Here is a 15,623-nt window from a genome sequence, read left to right on the forward strand (position 1 = left end):
GCCTCTCACCATTATGCCAGGGCCCCAGAGTCCTCTGCTAACCCTGATTATCAGCTCAGAGCCTCTCCACATCAGTGAGATGTGTGAATTTCCTCAGGTTTATGGCTAGAAAAACCAAGGCTTTGAGGGTCCCTCTGGAATAGAAGCCCAGCTTCCTCCCCTCCCACTCACTCCCGCTACTCTCGCTACTCCGGCCCAAGCCACCAGCCTCCCTCCTGTGTCTCTTTCACTGTGCCCTTCGCCACAATAATGCCACTCTCTTTTCAGATGTCAATATTTCATAACGGAAAACAAAAGCTATATAACGCACGATTACCCACACTCCATTGTGCTTTAACAGCTGTATTGACAGCACAAAGCACCACACAGGAGCAGTAGAGAGGGATTTGAGAGCAAGCTTCCAGTGAAATGTGGTCTTAGTTACAGGCAGTCCCCGGGTTACAGAGTTCCATTCCTAAATCTGTCTTGAAGTTGAATTTGTGCATAAGTCTCAACACTTAGTACTTAAGTTCATGTCTAATGTCAGTCAAATGTCTTAGTTGGTAGTGTACCTTTCTATGCATAAAAATATTAATGAAACGCTTCTAGATACATTAAAACATCTTTAACATAATAATAATAATGTTTTGATGCGTATTTGGTATTATGAACCATCGTATATACCTCAAATTTTTAATATAATAGGCTTTATGGGGGTTGGTTCATAACCACGGGTTGTACGTAAGTCGGGCATTCGTAACCCCGGGGACTGCCTGTGCATGTATTTTCAGTTTTGCAACAGCTTATTAAAGTCAAAAGCTATATATAACAGCATAACTGGTGGTGCTTTCCAATGCCACTGAAGTCAGATTTCATTACAAACCAAAGTAAAAGCCTGGTACTTCCAAGTAAGCATTTTCCCCACGTCCCCAAGTCCTCCTGACTTGTCCACTCCATCCCCCGCCCCAAGCACACACACCACCTCAGCCTCTGAAGAGTGAAGTCAAGAAGTGAGATATTTATCTAAGGCACTGGAAAGTGGTAGACATCCTACTACCCAAACCCAAAATCATGGGATTGAAGGTCTTCTCTTATCTACTTCTCCTCAATAACCCTCTTCCATATGAACTATCTTGACCTAATTGTTATCGCCAAAAAATATGCCAAGCAAATTCCCACCTCTGAGATTTCACTAATGCCATTCCATCCTCTTGGTTTTTAAATTTCTACCTACCATCCATCTGTCAGTTTGTCACATTTGTGGTGGCTTGCCTGTTGTTATGATGCTGGGAGCTATGCCACTGGTATTTCAAATGCCAGCAGGGTCACCCATGATGGATAGATTTCAGCGAAACTTCCAGACTAAGACAAGGAAGAAAGGCCTGCCAATCTACTTCTGAAAATAAGCCAGTGACAACCTTATGGATGACAATAGGACACTGTCTGGCTCACTTGCTTTGGACTCGTCATCAGGAGGGACCAACTGCCAGAGAAGGTCATCATGTTTGGTGAAGTAGAGGGCCAACGAGGGTGAGAGAGACCCTTGGTAAGACGGATTGCCAGAATAGCCGTAACAATGGACTCAAACATGCTGGCGATTGTGAGGATGGCACAGGACTGGCCAATGTTTTGTTCTGTTGTACATAAGGTCACCATGAGTTGGCGTCTACTCAACAGCAACTATCTATCTATCTGTCTGTCTGTCTGTCTATCAGCTATCTATCATCTACCTACCTACCTACCTATCTATCTATTTATCATCCTCGAAAGTGGATGCAATTTAACATAAATGAAATCAACGAACAGAAGGTAGCCTGGTGATGTGGCAACACCCCTGGGCTTAGAATGACAAGGTCTGTGTATGGTCCTGGCTCTGCCGTTTGCATTAACTAGGTCTCTTAACTTCTGCTGTCTCCTCTCTCTCTTTTTTTTTTTTTGTTCATTTTCAAAACAAGAGTTTGAACCACATAATTATAAGGGTCTTTCCAGTCCTGGGATTACTAAAACTAAGTAAATACTTATTCAGGTTTTCTGGGAAGTACTTATTTTATGCATAATTAAGCACTTGGTGCCATGAGGAAGACAAAGACGAATAACACACAGCTCCTGTCCTCAAGGAACTTACAATTTAATCAAGGAGAAAGGCATATGAGAACAAAAAGTGAAATTACAGTAAATACTTTTGGTGCTATTTCAAGATAGCAATATATGAAAAGTTATGAGGCGGCACATGATTAGATATCAAATGAATTGTGCAGACAATAATTGCTCCAGGCTGTGGAGTTCAGAGGAGGAGAGAGTGCTAAGGATGCGCTGGTCACAGAACACTGTACTCAAGAGATGAGAATTGGACCTGGGCTTGAAGGATGCATTGGATTTGCATCTGTGGAAATGGCCAGTGCATGACTTTTGCAAGCAAATGTCTACAGGTGGTCATCAAAGGGCAGGGACAGAGGACAGAGCATAATCGATTAAAGTGCAAATGAGATGTCATGCTGAGAAACAGAAAGAAGGAAGGCAGTAGACAGAAGCAGAGGTTGGGCTTCAAAAGGTTTTAAGTGTGAGGCTAAGACGTTTGAATTGTATCCATAAGCAGTAAGGAACCGATGAAGTGAGCTGTGGAATACTGTACTCTGAGATTAATCAGGCAATGATTTGCAGAACGGATTGGAAGTGAGAGGCACAAGAGGTAAGGAAACCAGAGAGAAGGCAACTGCAGTAATCCAAGCAGGAAGTGACAAATGGCAGCGAGAATGCAGTGAGGATGTGGGGACAGCCTTGGCCTCTGATAGGTTAGAGATTGGCCATTTAATGTATTGTCCAAACTTGGACACTTTCAAGAGTGAAAGAGGAGCTATTAACAATTACACTGGGAAGGCAGACTGAAACCAGAACTGTCCCCAGCAGCCTGGGATGTATGGTTTGTCTGTATCAGAGACCAGAGAATGAAGGAACGGAGGGCAAAGGTGGACTCCAAGGTTTCAAGCCTGCAAGACAGGAAAATTGGGGAGTTAGGGGGACAGGCAGGAGGATGAAGGGAGGAAGTGGCACTGAGCAACAAAGAAGTAAGGCCTGAAAGGGACCTGCAGTATCTGTGGCAGCTGAGTGGTGCAGCAGATTTTGGATTCTTTGAGGACAAGAACTGCATCTTATCTGAGTTAGCACAAAGATATTTACTACATTGAACTGAGTCAAAAAAAAAAAAAAAAACCTGCTAAATTTACGCTAAAGCAGGGCTCCAAACCCATTCATTCCGTTTCGAATCCCTGCTGAGACTCTGCATTTCTAACAAGTTCCCAGGGGATGCTGATGCTGCTGGCTAGGGACCAATTCTGAGACCCACTAGTAGAGTAGTGGTTCTCAAATTTTATTATACAAAAGAATCACCCGGGAGTCTTGTTAACCTGTAGATTCTGATTCAGTATATCTGGGGGTGGGAACACAGATTCTCAGCTGGAGCTCAAACCAGAACGAACTGTTTCAAAGCCCTGCTCTAAAAAGAACTGATCGTTGGGAGAAAAGAAGGCAGATCTAATCCACTTCCCGTGGTTTTGTTCTTAAATTTTAAATAAAATAAAAGTACCCGTTGGTGGGTCTGTCCTGCGGCCATCTGCAGCTCGGGAAAGTCTCATCATGAACGGTTGATTCTAATCTGTGTGGAAAACATGAAAGTGGCATCCTAATGGCAACACTGCCAGTGGAAGGTCAATGAAACTACTCCAACAGGACAGAAGGAACAGGGAAATGATTCATCCATTTCCCTCTTCCCAACTAAAATGCAGAAAATGATGCAAAAAGAAAGAAGAAAGTCAACCTAAGCAATCAAGAGAGCAAAAACACAGACATTTCCCTGCCCTGGGTTGATCTGGGCTTTTGTGTGCAGGAGTCTCCTGGTCCAAATATCCACAGCAACCTCTGCTATCCATCGCAAGGATTAGCACGCAGCACCAGGACTCAGAGCACCTGAGGACTTCCTGCAGGGTACTGAAAGGCTGGAGCGTTAAGTCCATTCAGAGGTGCCTCGGAAGAAAGGTCTCGGTGATCTACTTCTTAAAATTCAGCCATTGAAAACCCAGTGGAGCACAGTTCCACCCTGACACACATGGGTTTGCCAAAAGTCAGAATCGACTCAATGGCAACTGGTGGCCACCCCTGCCAATTGGGAGTCTCTGGTCCAGGCTCATGCAGGCACTTCTTTTTTAAAAAAAGATGAGGGGAGACATATGGACCATCTAGCCGGCCTCATAACACTGTCCAGAAGAGGATTTTACACAGCTCTAGTGACCCAGAAATTTGAGGAAGAAAGTAACCATTGACTATGAATTATCTAGGCCCCTGTGGGTGGAGTTACTTGATAAAGCTAATCACCACAAGAGTGTTGATTACCACTGAGTTAACTGTAGTATTTAGACATATAACAACATTTATAGATATTGAGTTCAAAGTTGAAAGAAGTTTAGATTCAATTGTTTGGTTAGACTCTCTGGGTTCCATTTCATTTTATGTGAAAAATTAATTAAGGACACCCTACCTTTTCTACTGTCCATTACTAGTCTGCTGTGGGTTTGGCACACCCACCTCTGCTGTGAAGTCTCCCTTGGTCCCCACAGCCCACCTGATCTCTCCTTCCTCTACAAACCTCCCTCTTAATAGTTTCACTCATTTGATGATTAATCCCATCTGCCTTGTAACATCTCCTTCTATGTAATATATACTCTCATGTGCTATTATTTGTTATTAATATACTTTTGTGTATTATTATTTAGCCACTCCAATATCATTTAACTTTCCATGTTTTCATGCTTATCTTCCCACTTCAACTGTAAGTTCCTTCACGTAGAGACCAAATTTTGTCATCTTTTGTCTTACTCCATGGTGGCTAGCACACAGTGGGTGCTAAATAAATTGAAAATATATCTGAGGCAAATGGAGGGTCCGCAGACAACAGGGGAAAACCCCACAGGAAGCAGAACACATTCAGCTCTGAGAGTAACAGCCCATTCATGTTTTCTGCTCTGGATGTAACAGCTCCCTGCCATACGGGCACTTAATGAACACTCTATTCACTAACAAATTAAACTCACTGATGTCCCTGGTTCATTAGGGTCAATGGTAGTGTGGCTAATCCAGGAAAATAGTTTATCTGGGGAGGGGGGGAGCACCTCTTTTTGTTTGTAAAGTTTAGATGTATTTTGAAATTATGTTTATTATCTTAGTTTAGTTTGAACATCAAGAATAGTCAATGCAGACTCACTCCTGGGAGCCAACATGGCAGCATAGACAGTCGCACCATGCCAACCATCTGCCTCCAAGATCTGAAAAGTTACATAAAACAGATAGAAACGTCAATCCTGGAATCCAAAGCATTAAATGAAAGGATAAAGAACTAGATCAAACACCAAATGGAAGAAGAAACTAATGGAAATCAAAGAACCAAGAGAGATATGGAGTGGAGGTCTCCTGCCAACTAATATAGCACAGTGTCGCCACTGTGGAACACAGCCAGCAATGACCATAGATAAGGAGTATGAGAAGTCAACTTCATGAAGCTCCCAACAGGAGACAGATCATCTGTCCCTCTTCCCATTAGTCTCCAAGTCTGCCCCACCCCACCCACTGGCTACCTTTATTTTTTTTCTTTCTCTCTTTTCTTCCCTACCCCAACTAGGCCCATATGCCACCCCATCTTCCCACTGGGCCCTACCCTGCCACCATGGCTAGAGCATCCCTGGCCTGTACTGGCTCTCCCCTCACACCATCCACCAGCTGCTGAAAGGAGGGAAATGAGCCCATACCACTCACCGTATGACGCCCCCACCTATCACAGAGGGGCTCTGAATGCTCCCACACCACTGGACCAACATCAGAAGGCAGACAATGCCCATCCAGTCCACCCTCAGCCACCACGCCAAACCAGTGTACAGCAAAGTGGGTTCAACCTGCTGCTGCTTTCCTACCCACCTGGACAAAAGACAAAGAAAGAATCCTGAGAGCAGCTCAAGAAAAACAAAAAGTCACTTATGAAGAGGAAACAATAAGATTAAGCTGTGATTACTTAACAGAAAATATGCAGGCAAGAAGGCAGTGAGATGACATATATAGGACCTCAAAAGAAACAAAAAAAACTGTCAACCAAGAATAATCTATCCTACAAAACTCTCTCTCAAATACAATGGTGGAATTATGGCATTTTCAGATAAACTGAAATAGGGAAATTTGTAAAAACCAAACCAAACTTACAAGAAATATTAAAGGGAGTCCTTTGGTAAGAGAACCAACAACATCAGACAACAACCATAGTCTAGGACACAGGACAGCATCAGCCAGATACCAACCTAGGTAAAGAACTCTTCATAACAAAAAAAAAAAAAAGCTGAAATAGGGAAACAGAAATGTCAGTCTACAAATAATGACAAAGTCAAAGCAGTAAAAGGGGGAATAAATGGTGCAGATATAGAACTTTGAAATGGGGAGGAAGTCAAGGCAATACTGAGAAATAAAAGACTGGTTCAAACTTAGAAATATGAGAGTAAATTATGAGGTAACCATAAAGAAAGTTAACAAACCTACTCATCAAAATAAAAAAGAAGAAAATCATAAAGACACAGTAAACACAAAATCTATAATAACAGAAAGGAAAACTCACAACAAAAAGAACTCAACACTGGAAAATAAGAGGAACAAGGAAAATGTTAGCACAACCAAAAAAAAGCACAATATGACACCAATAAACTCATACGTATCAATAATCACACTGAATATAAATGGCTTAAATGCACCTGTAAAGAGACAGTGGCAGAATGAATTAAAAAAGTACAACCAATAAATATGCTGTCTACAAGAGACACACCTTAGACACAAACACATGAATAGATTAAAAAACGAAGAATAGAAAAACATACATCAAGCAAACAATATGAAAAAAGAAGAAGAGTGGCAATTCTAATCTCAGATAAAATAGTATTTAAGGCAAAATCAACCATAAAAGACAAGGAAGGACATTATATAATGATTAAAGGGACAATCCGCCAAGAAGACATAACCCTAATTAATATCTACCCACCCAAAAACATAGCTCCAAAATACATAAAACAAACTCTAACAGCACTGAAAAGAGAAAGAAACAGTTCCACAATAATAGGAGGAGACTTCAATATACCACTCTCGGTAAAGGACAGAACATCTAGAAAGAAACTCAACAAAAATACAGAAGATTTAAAAGCCACAATCAACAAAGTTGACCTCATAGACATATATAGAACACTCCACCCAACAGCAGAAAGCTATACAGTCTTTTCCAACACACATGGAACGTTCTCTAGAACAGACCACATTTTAGGCCACAAAGCAATCCTCAACAAAATCCAAAACATCATAATAAAACAAGCATTCTTTCTGATCACAATTCTATAGAAATAGAAATCAGTAACAGGAAGAAAAAAAAAATTTTTTTTTTTCAAGGAAAAAAGATCAAGTATATGGAAAATGAATAACACCTCGCTTTAAAAAAAAAGGTGGGTAAGAGAAGAAATCAAAGAGGGAATCAAAAAATTTCTAGAATCAAAGAATGAAACCACATCATACCAAAACCTTTGGGACATGGCAAAGGCAGTGCTCAGTGGTCAGTTTAGAGCAACAAATGTACACATCAAAAAAGAATGGGCCAAAATCAAAACATTAGCCAAAAATCTCGAATAAATAGAAAGAGAGCAGCAAAAGGAGCCCACAGGCACCAGAAGAAAGAAAATAATAGATTAGAGCAGAAAGAAATGAAATAGAGAACAGGAAAACAATAGAAGCAACAAGACCAAAAGTTGGTTCTTTGAAAAGATCAACAAAACAGAGAGACTACCGGCAAAACTGACGAAAGGAAACAGGAGAGGAAGCAGATAACCCAAATAAGAAATGAGATGGGAGACCTTACAACAGACCCAACTGAAATAAAAAAGACCAAAACAGAATACTATGAAAAACTGTACTCCAACAAATTTGAGAACCTAGAGGAAATGGACAAATTTATAGAAACACAACACCTGCCTAAACTAACACAAACTGACATAGAAAATCTGAACAGACCTATAACAAGAAAGGATATTGAAGAGGCAAAAGAGGCAAAAAAAAAAAAAAAAAAAAATCCCCTCAAAAAAAGCCCTGGCCCAGACAGCTTCCCTGGAGAAGTACAACAAACATTCAGAAAAAAGCTCACATTAGTACTACTCAAATTATTTCAGAGGATAGAAAAGGAAGAAATAATCTCACATTTATTCTATGAAGCCAGCATAACCCTGATACTAAAGCCAGGCAAAGACACCAAAAAAAAAAAAAAAAGAAAATTATAGGCCAATATTTCTGGTAAATATAGATGCAAAAATTCTAGCCAATAGAACTCAGTGTCATATCAAATATACATATACATATATATATATATGTATATATATATATATACACACCACAACCAAGTAGGATTCATACCAAGTATGCAAGGATGGTTCAGCATTAGAAAATCAACCAGCGTAATCCACGACAGGAATATAATGAAAGAAAGGAATCACATGATCATCTCGATGCAGAAAAGGCATTTGATAAAGTACAACACCCGCTCCTGATAAAAGCTATCGATATAATAGAAACAGAAGGAAAACTCCTCAACATAATAGAGAACATCTATACAAAACCAGGAAACCCTGGTGGTATAGTGGTTAAGTGCTATGGCTGCTAACCAAAGGGTCGGCAATTTGAATCTGCCAGGTGTTCCTTGGAAACTCTATGGGGCAGTTCTACTCTGTTCTATAGGGTCACTATTAGTTGGAATCTACTCAGTGGGACTGGGTTTGGATTTTTTGGTATACAAAACCAACAGCTAACATCATTCTCAATGGAGAGAGGCTGAAAGCATTCCCCCTGAGAACAGGAATAAGACAAGGATGCCCATTATCACCACTCCTATTTAATATTCTGCTGAAAGTCCTAGCTAGAGCAATAAGGCAGGAAAAAAAATAAAGGGCATCCAAATTGGAAAGGAAGAAGTAAAACTAACCCTTTTCACAGTCGATGTGATCCTTCACATAGAGAACCCCAAAGATTCTACAAGACAACTACTGGAACTATTAGAAAGACTCAGCAGAGTGGCAGGATACAAGATCAACATAAAAAATCAGTTGGATTCCTATATAGCAACAAAGAGAACTTCGAAAAGGAAATTAGGAAAGTAATACCATTTACAATAGCCCCTAAAAGATAAAACTAAAACACTTAGGTATAAATCTAACCAGGGATGTAAAAGACCTATACAAAGAAAACTATACAACAGTATTGCAAGAAACCCAAAGAGAACTATATAAATAGAAAAATATGCCATGCTCATAGATAAGAAGAATCAACATTGGGAATATGTCAATTCTACCCAAAGTGATCTAGAGGAATAGTGCAATCCCAATCCAAATTCCAACAGTATTCTTTAATGAGATGGAAAAACTAATCACCAACTTTAGATGGAAAGGAAAGAGATCCCAGATAAGCAAAGCATTACTGAAGAAGAACAAAATGGAAGGCCTCACACTCCTTGGTGTCAGAACCTACTACACAGCCACAGTATCGAAACAGCCTGGTACTGGTACAACGACAGACACATAGACTAATGGAACAGAGTAGAGAACTCAGAGGTAAATTCATCCACCTTCAGTCAGCTGATTTTTGACAAAAGACCAAAGTCCATTAAATGGGAAAAAGTCTTTTTAAAAAATGGTGCTGGGAAAACTGGATGTCCATCTGTAAAAAAAATGAAACAGGACCTACACCTCAAACCATACAAAAAAACTAACTCAAAATAATCAAAGACCTAAATATAAAACCTAAAACTATAAAGATCATAGGGCCCTTAATCCATGGCATAAATACCATACAAACTATAATTAACAAAGTACAAACACTAAAAGATAACTGGGAGCTCCTAAAAATTAAACACGTGTGCTTATCAATAGGTTCCTCATGAGCATAATTAAGTGTTCTGGAATTCCCATTCTTTGCAATGTTTTCCATAATTTGTTATGATCCACACAGTCGAATGCCTTTGCATAGTCAATAAAACACAGGTAAACATCCTTCTGGTATTCTCTACTTTCAGCCAGGATCCATCTGACATCAGCAATGATATCCCTGGTTCCACGTCCTCTTCTGAAACCGGCCTGAATTTCTGGCAGTTCACGGTAAATATACTGCTGCAGCCGTTTTTGAATGATCTTCAGCAAAATTTTGCTTGGGTGTGATATTAATGATATTGTTCTATAATTTCCACATTTGGTTGGATCACCTTTCCTGGGAATAGGCATAAATATGGATCTCTTCCAGTCAGCTGGCCAGGAAGCTGTCTTCCATATTTCTTGGCATAGACGAGTGAGCACCTCCAGCGCTGCATCTGTTTGTTGAAACATCTCAATTGATATTCCATCAATTCCTGGAGCCTTGTTTTACGCCAGTGGCTTCAGAGCAGCTTGGGCTTCTTCCTTCAGTACCATCGGTTCCTGATCATATGCCATCTCTTGAAATGGTTGAACATCGACTAATTCTTTTTGGTATAATGACTCTGTGTATTCCTTCCATCTTCTTTTGATGCTTCTTGTGTCGTTTAATACTTTCCCCATAGAATCCTTCACTATTGCAACTCGAGGCTTGAGTTTTTTCTTCAGTTCTTTAAGCTTGAGAAATACCAAGCGTATACCAAACCTTTTAGTTTTCCATCTCCAGCTCTTTGCACATGTCATTATAATACTTTACTTTGTTTCCAGAACACTTAATTGTGCTCATGAGGAAACTTTACATAGATTAAGAGGCAGTTGTTCAGACAGAACAAGGGGATACTGATTGGTTTAAAGTCAGGAAAGGTGTACGTCAGGGTTATATTCTTTCACCATACCTATTCAATCTCTATGCTGAGCAAATAATCAGAGAAGCTGGACTATATGAAGAAGAACGGGGCATCAGGATTGGAGGAAGACTCATTAACAACTTGCGTTATGCAGATGACACAACCTTGCTTGCTGAAAGTGAAAAGGACTTAAAGCGCTTACTAATGAAGATCAAAGACCACAGCCTTCAGTATAGATTACAACTCAACATAAAGAAAACAAAAATCCTCACAACTGGACCAATGAGCAACAAGATGATAAAAGGAGAAAAGATCGAAATTGTCAAGGATTTCATTTTACTTGGATCCACAATCAACAGCCATGGAAGCAGCAGTCAAGAAATCAAGAGATGCATTGCATTGGGCAAATCTGCTGCAGAAGACCTCTTTAAAGTGTTGAAGAGCAAAGATCTCACCTTGAAGACTAAGGCGCGCCTGACCCAAAAAAAAAAGCCATGGTATTTTCAATTGCATCATATGCATGTGAAAGCTGGACAATGAATAAGGAAGACTAAAGAAGAATTGACGCCTTTGAATTGTGGTGTTGGCAAAGAATATTGAATATACCATGGACTGCCAAAACAACAAACAAATCTGTCTTAGAAGAAGTACAACCAGAATGCTCCTTAGAAGCAAGGATGACGAGACTGCGTCTTACATACTTTGGACATGTTGTCAGGAGGGATCAGTCCCTGGAGAAAGGCATCATGCTTGGCAAAGTACAGGGTCAGAGGAAAAGATGAAGACCCTCGACGAGGTGGATTGACACAGTGGCTGCAACAATGGGCTCAAGCATAACAACGATTGTAAGGATGGCGCAGGATCGGGCAGTGTTTCGTTCTGTTGTGCATGGGGTCGCTATGAGTCGGAATCGACTCGATGGCACCTAACAACAACAACAACATGCTTATCAAGAGACTTCACCAAAAGAGTAAAAACAGAACCTACAGACGGGGAAAAAAAAAAATTGGCTATGACATATCTGACAAGGGTCTAATCTCTAAAATCTATAGAATACTTCAACACCTCAACAATAAAGACAAATAATTCAATTAAAAAATGGGCAAAGGATATGAACAGACACTTGATCAAAGAAGACATACAGGTGGCTAACAGACACATGAGGAAAAGTTCCCAATCACTAGCCATAGAGAAACGAAAATCAAAATTACAATGAGATACCGTCTCACCCCAACATTACTGGCATGAAAAAAAAAATATTGGAAAGGTTGTGGGAGATTGGAACTCTTATACACTGCTGGTGGGAATGTAAAATGGTACAACCACTATGGAAAACAATATGGCACCTCCTTAAAAAATCTAGAAATAGAAATACCACATGACCCTACAATTCCACTCCTAGGAATATATCCTAGAGAAATAAGAGCTGTCACATGAATACATGAATACACATGTGCACACCCATGTTCATTGCAGCATTATTCACAATAGCAAAAAGATGGAAACAACCTAAGTGCCCATCAACAGATGAATGAATAAACAAATTATGGTACATACACACAACAGAATACTATGCAACAACAAAAAACAATGATGAATTCACGAAACATCTAGATGAATCTGGAGGGCATTATGTGGAATGAAATGAATCAATCACAAAAAGACAAATATTTCTGAGACCACTATTATAAAAACCCAAGAAAAGCTTTACTCACAGAAAAAAAAATCTTTGATGGTTATGAGAGAGGGGAGGGGTGGGGAGGAGAAATCCCTAACTAGATAGTAGGCAAGTATTAACTTTGGTGAAGGGAAAGACAACACACAATATGGGGGAAGTTAGCACAACTTGACCAAGGCAAAGTCATAGAAGCTTCACAGACATAGCCAAACTCCTTCAGGGACTGAATTACTAGGCTGAGGGCGGGGGACCATGGTCTCTGGAGACAGCTAGCTCAACTGGCATAACATAGTTTATAAAGAAAATGTTCTACAGCCTACTTTAGTGAACAGTGTCTGGGGTCTTAAAAGCTTGTGAGTGGCTATCTAAGGCACTCCACTGGTCCCACCCTGTCTGCAGCAAGGCGGAATGAAGAATACCAAAGACACAGGGAAAGATAAGTCCAAAGGACTAATGAACCACAACCACCACAGCACTAAACAGACTGAGTCTAGCACAACTAGATGTTGCCTGGCTAGTACCAGTGACTGTTCTGACAAGGATCACAACAGAGGGTCTCAGACAGAACTGGAGAAAAATGTAAAACAAAATTCTAACTCACAAAAAAAAATCAGACTTGCTAGTCTGACAGAGACTGGAGAAACCCAGAGAGAATGGCCCCCAGACACCCTTTTAACTCAGTACTGAATTCACTCCTGAGGTTTACCCTTCAGCCAAAGATTAGACAGGCCCATAAAACAAACAATAATACACATAGCTCAACCATGTATACAAGACTAAATGGGCACACCAGCCCAGGGACAAGGATGAGAAGGCAGGAGGGGACAGGAAAGCCGGACAGATGGAAATGAGGAACCCAAGTTCAAGAAGGTGAGAGTGTTGACACATCTTTGGGTTGGCAACCAATGTCACTAACGGTATGTGTATTGTTTAATGAGAAACTAACTTGCTCTGTAAACATTCATCTAAAGCACAATAAAAAAAGAAAAGGAAAAAATAATACATCTCTTGGTCCTGTCACATTCAGAGCAAAGAAGAATTAAAAAAAACCAAGGACATAAGGAAAATATGAGTGTAAAGGACTAATGGATCACATAAGCCTCCACCAGCCTAAGCCCAGAAGAATTAGATGGTGCCCGGCTACCACCACTGACCATTCTGACAGGGATCACAAAAGAAGAGTCCCAGACAGAGTGAGAGGAAAATGTAGAACAAAGTTCAAATTCACAAAAAAAGACCAGATTTACTGGTCTGATAGAGACTAGAAGAATCCCAGAGACTATGGCCCACGGACACCCTGCTAATTCAGAATTGAAGCCACTCCCAAAGTCCACCTTTCAGCCAAAGATTGTTGTTGTTGTTGTTAGGTGCCATCGAGTCGATTCCAACTCATAGCGACCCTATGTACAACAGAACAAAACATTGCCTGGTCCTTCGCCATCCTCACAATCCTTACTATGCTTGAGCCCATTGTTGCTGCCACTGTGTCAATCCATCTTATTCTGAGGGTCTTCCTCTACTTCTCTGACCCTCTACTCTACCAAGCATGATGTCATGATGTCCCTCCTGATGACATGTCCAAAGATTAGACAGGCCTATAAAGCAAACAAGAACACATGAGGAGCATGTTTCTGAGTTCAATGAATTATACAAGACCAAATGGGCAACACCTGCCCAAAAGCAAAGACAAGAAGGCAAGAAGAGACAGGAGAACTGGACAAATGGACACAGAGAACCCGGGATGGAAAGGTGATACACTGTGGGGATTACAGCCAATGTCACAAAACAATTTGTGTCTAAATTTTTTAACAAGAAACTAATTTGCCCTGTAAACTTTCACTGAAAACACAAAATAAAAAAAAAAAAAGTCAATGTATACAAGTTTATTTTTAAAAAAGGCAATGTCCCATGAACACAGCTTACCCTGCATTAGGGAGAGGTGGCCCAGGAGAAGGCTAAAGTGGCCGAGAGAGTTGGCCAGCAACTGTAAATATGTCACCCATGATCCAGAAAGCAGGTGATCCACTGTGGGAAAACAGATTCGGTGCCCGCTGCAGTTGTCCCTGGGAGCACAAACAGTTAAGCACTGGACTACTAGTCAAAAGGTTGGTTGTTCAAACCAATCCAGAGTCGTCCTAGGGAGACAGGCCTGATGATTGGCTTCCAAAAGGTCACAGCCTTGACAACCCTATGAAGCAGTTCCACTCTGCACACATGGGATCCCCATGAATCAGAATTGACTAGATGGCAACTAACAACAACAGCAGAAACTGTCATGCACTGTATCCCTCAGGATTTAGAGGATGTCCCCAGAGTATGGGACAAGGAGGCACTCTGGCCAGGGGTTGGGAGTGCCTGAGTGTTAACCAGCAGTGAGGCCTTAGATGAGTCATGCCCTCCCTGGACCTCAAGGCCTTTATTTGAGAGAAGGCCAAATTAGACTAGAGGCTCTCCAAGGTCCCTCTTGCAAGTTTCATTGCTTCCAAACAGTAATGAACTTTCCTATTTGCCAGAAAGTCAAATGAGTCAGGGAAAGGGGAAAAGACACATTTAAAGCCCCAGGAGTCTGGCCATCAGCCCAGCCTCAAGGACAGGGACAACAGCGTGTCGCCTGTCTTCATCTCTCTCCCCACAAACAAAGCTATGGGTACTTCACCGGGCCCTCTCTGGAGCTGCTGCCAGGCCAGGACAAGCCCATGGAGCAGGCCAAAGAAACTGGGAAAGCTTTATCTTCAGCCCAGACACTCTGAGGGAATGGAAGTAGTTACTCCTTCCCACACCATCCCCAACATTGGGAATAAAAGTAGTGGCTAAGATGGCTTAGTCCTTTATGTGTACCCACCTACTGGTAGTGTAATGCTTAAACACTACAGCTGCTAACCAAAAGGTCAGCAGTTCAGATCCACCAGAAGCTCCTTGGAAATACTGTGTGGCAGTTCTACTCTGCCCAGCAGGGTCACTATAAGTCAGAATTGACTCAACGGCAACAGGTTTGGTTTGTTTTGGGTACTGTGTGCCAGGTAGAAACCCTTGAGGCTTAGTGGTTAACCAGCCAGGTCTGTCCTATAGGATCACTATGAGTTGGAATAGACTCGGCAGCAA

General features: G+C 41.0%; 1 protein-coding gene across 1 annotated transcript in view; it reads right to left on the reverse strand.

Annotated features, from left to right (window-relative positions):
* The window catches only part of PKNOX2 (PBX/knotted 1 homeobox 2), a 354,189-nt gene that overhangs the window by 322,320 nt on the left and 16,246 nt on the right, over positions 1-15,623 (reverse strand). The window lies entirely within an intron of this gene.

This window comes from Loxodonta africana, chromosome 15 (assembly GCF_030014295.1).
Source record: "Loxodonta africana isolate mLoxAfr1 chromosome 15, mLoxAfr1.hap2, whole genome shotgun sequence".
NCBI classification, from domain to species: Eukaryota; Metazoa; Chordata; class Mammalia; order Proboscidea; family Elephantidae; genus Loxodonta; species Loxodonta africana.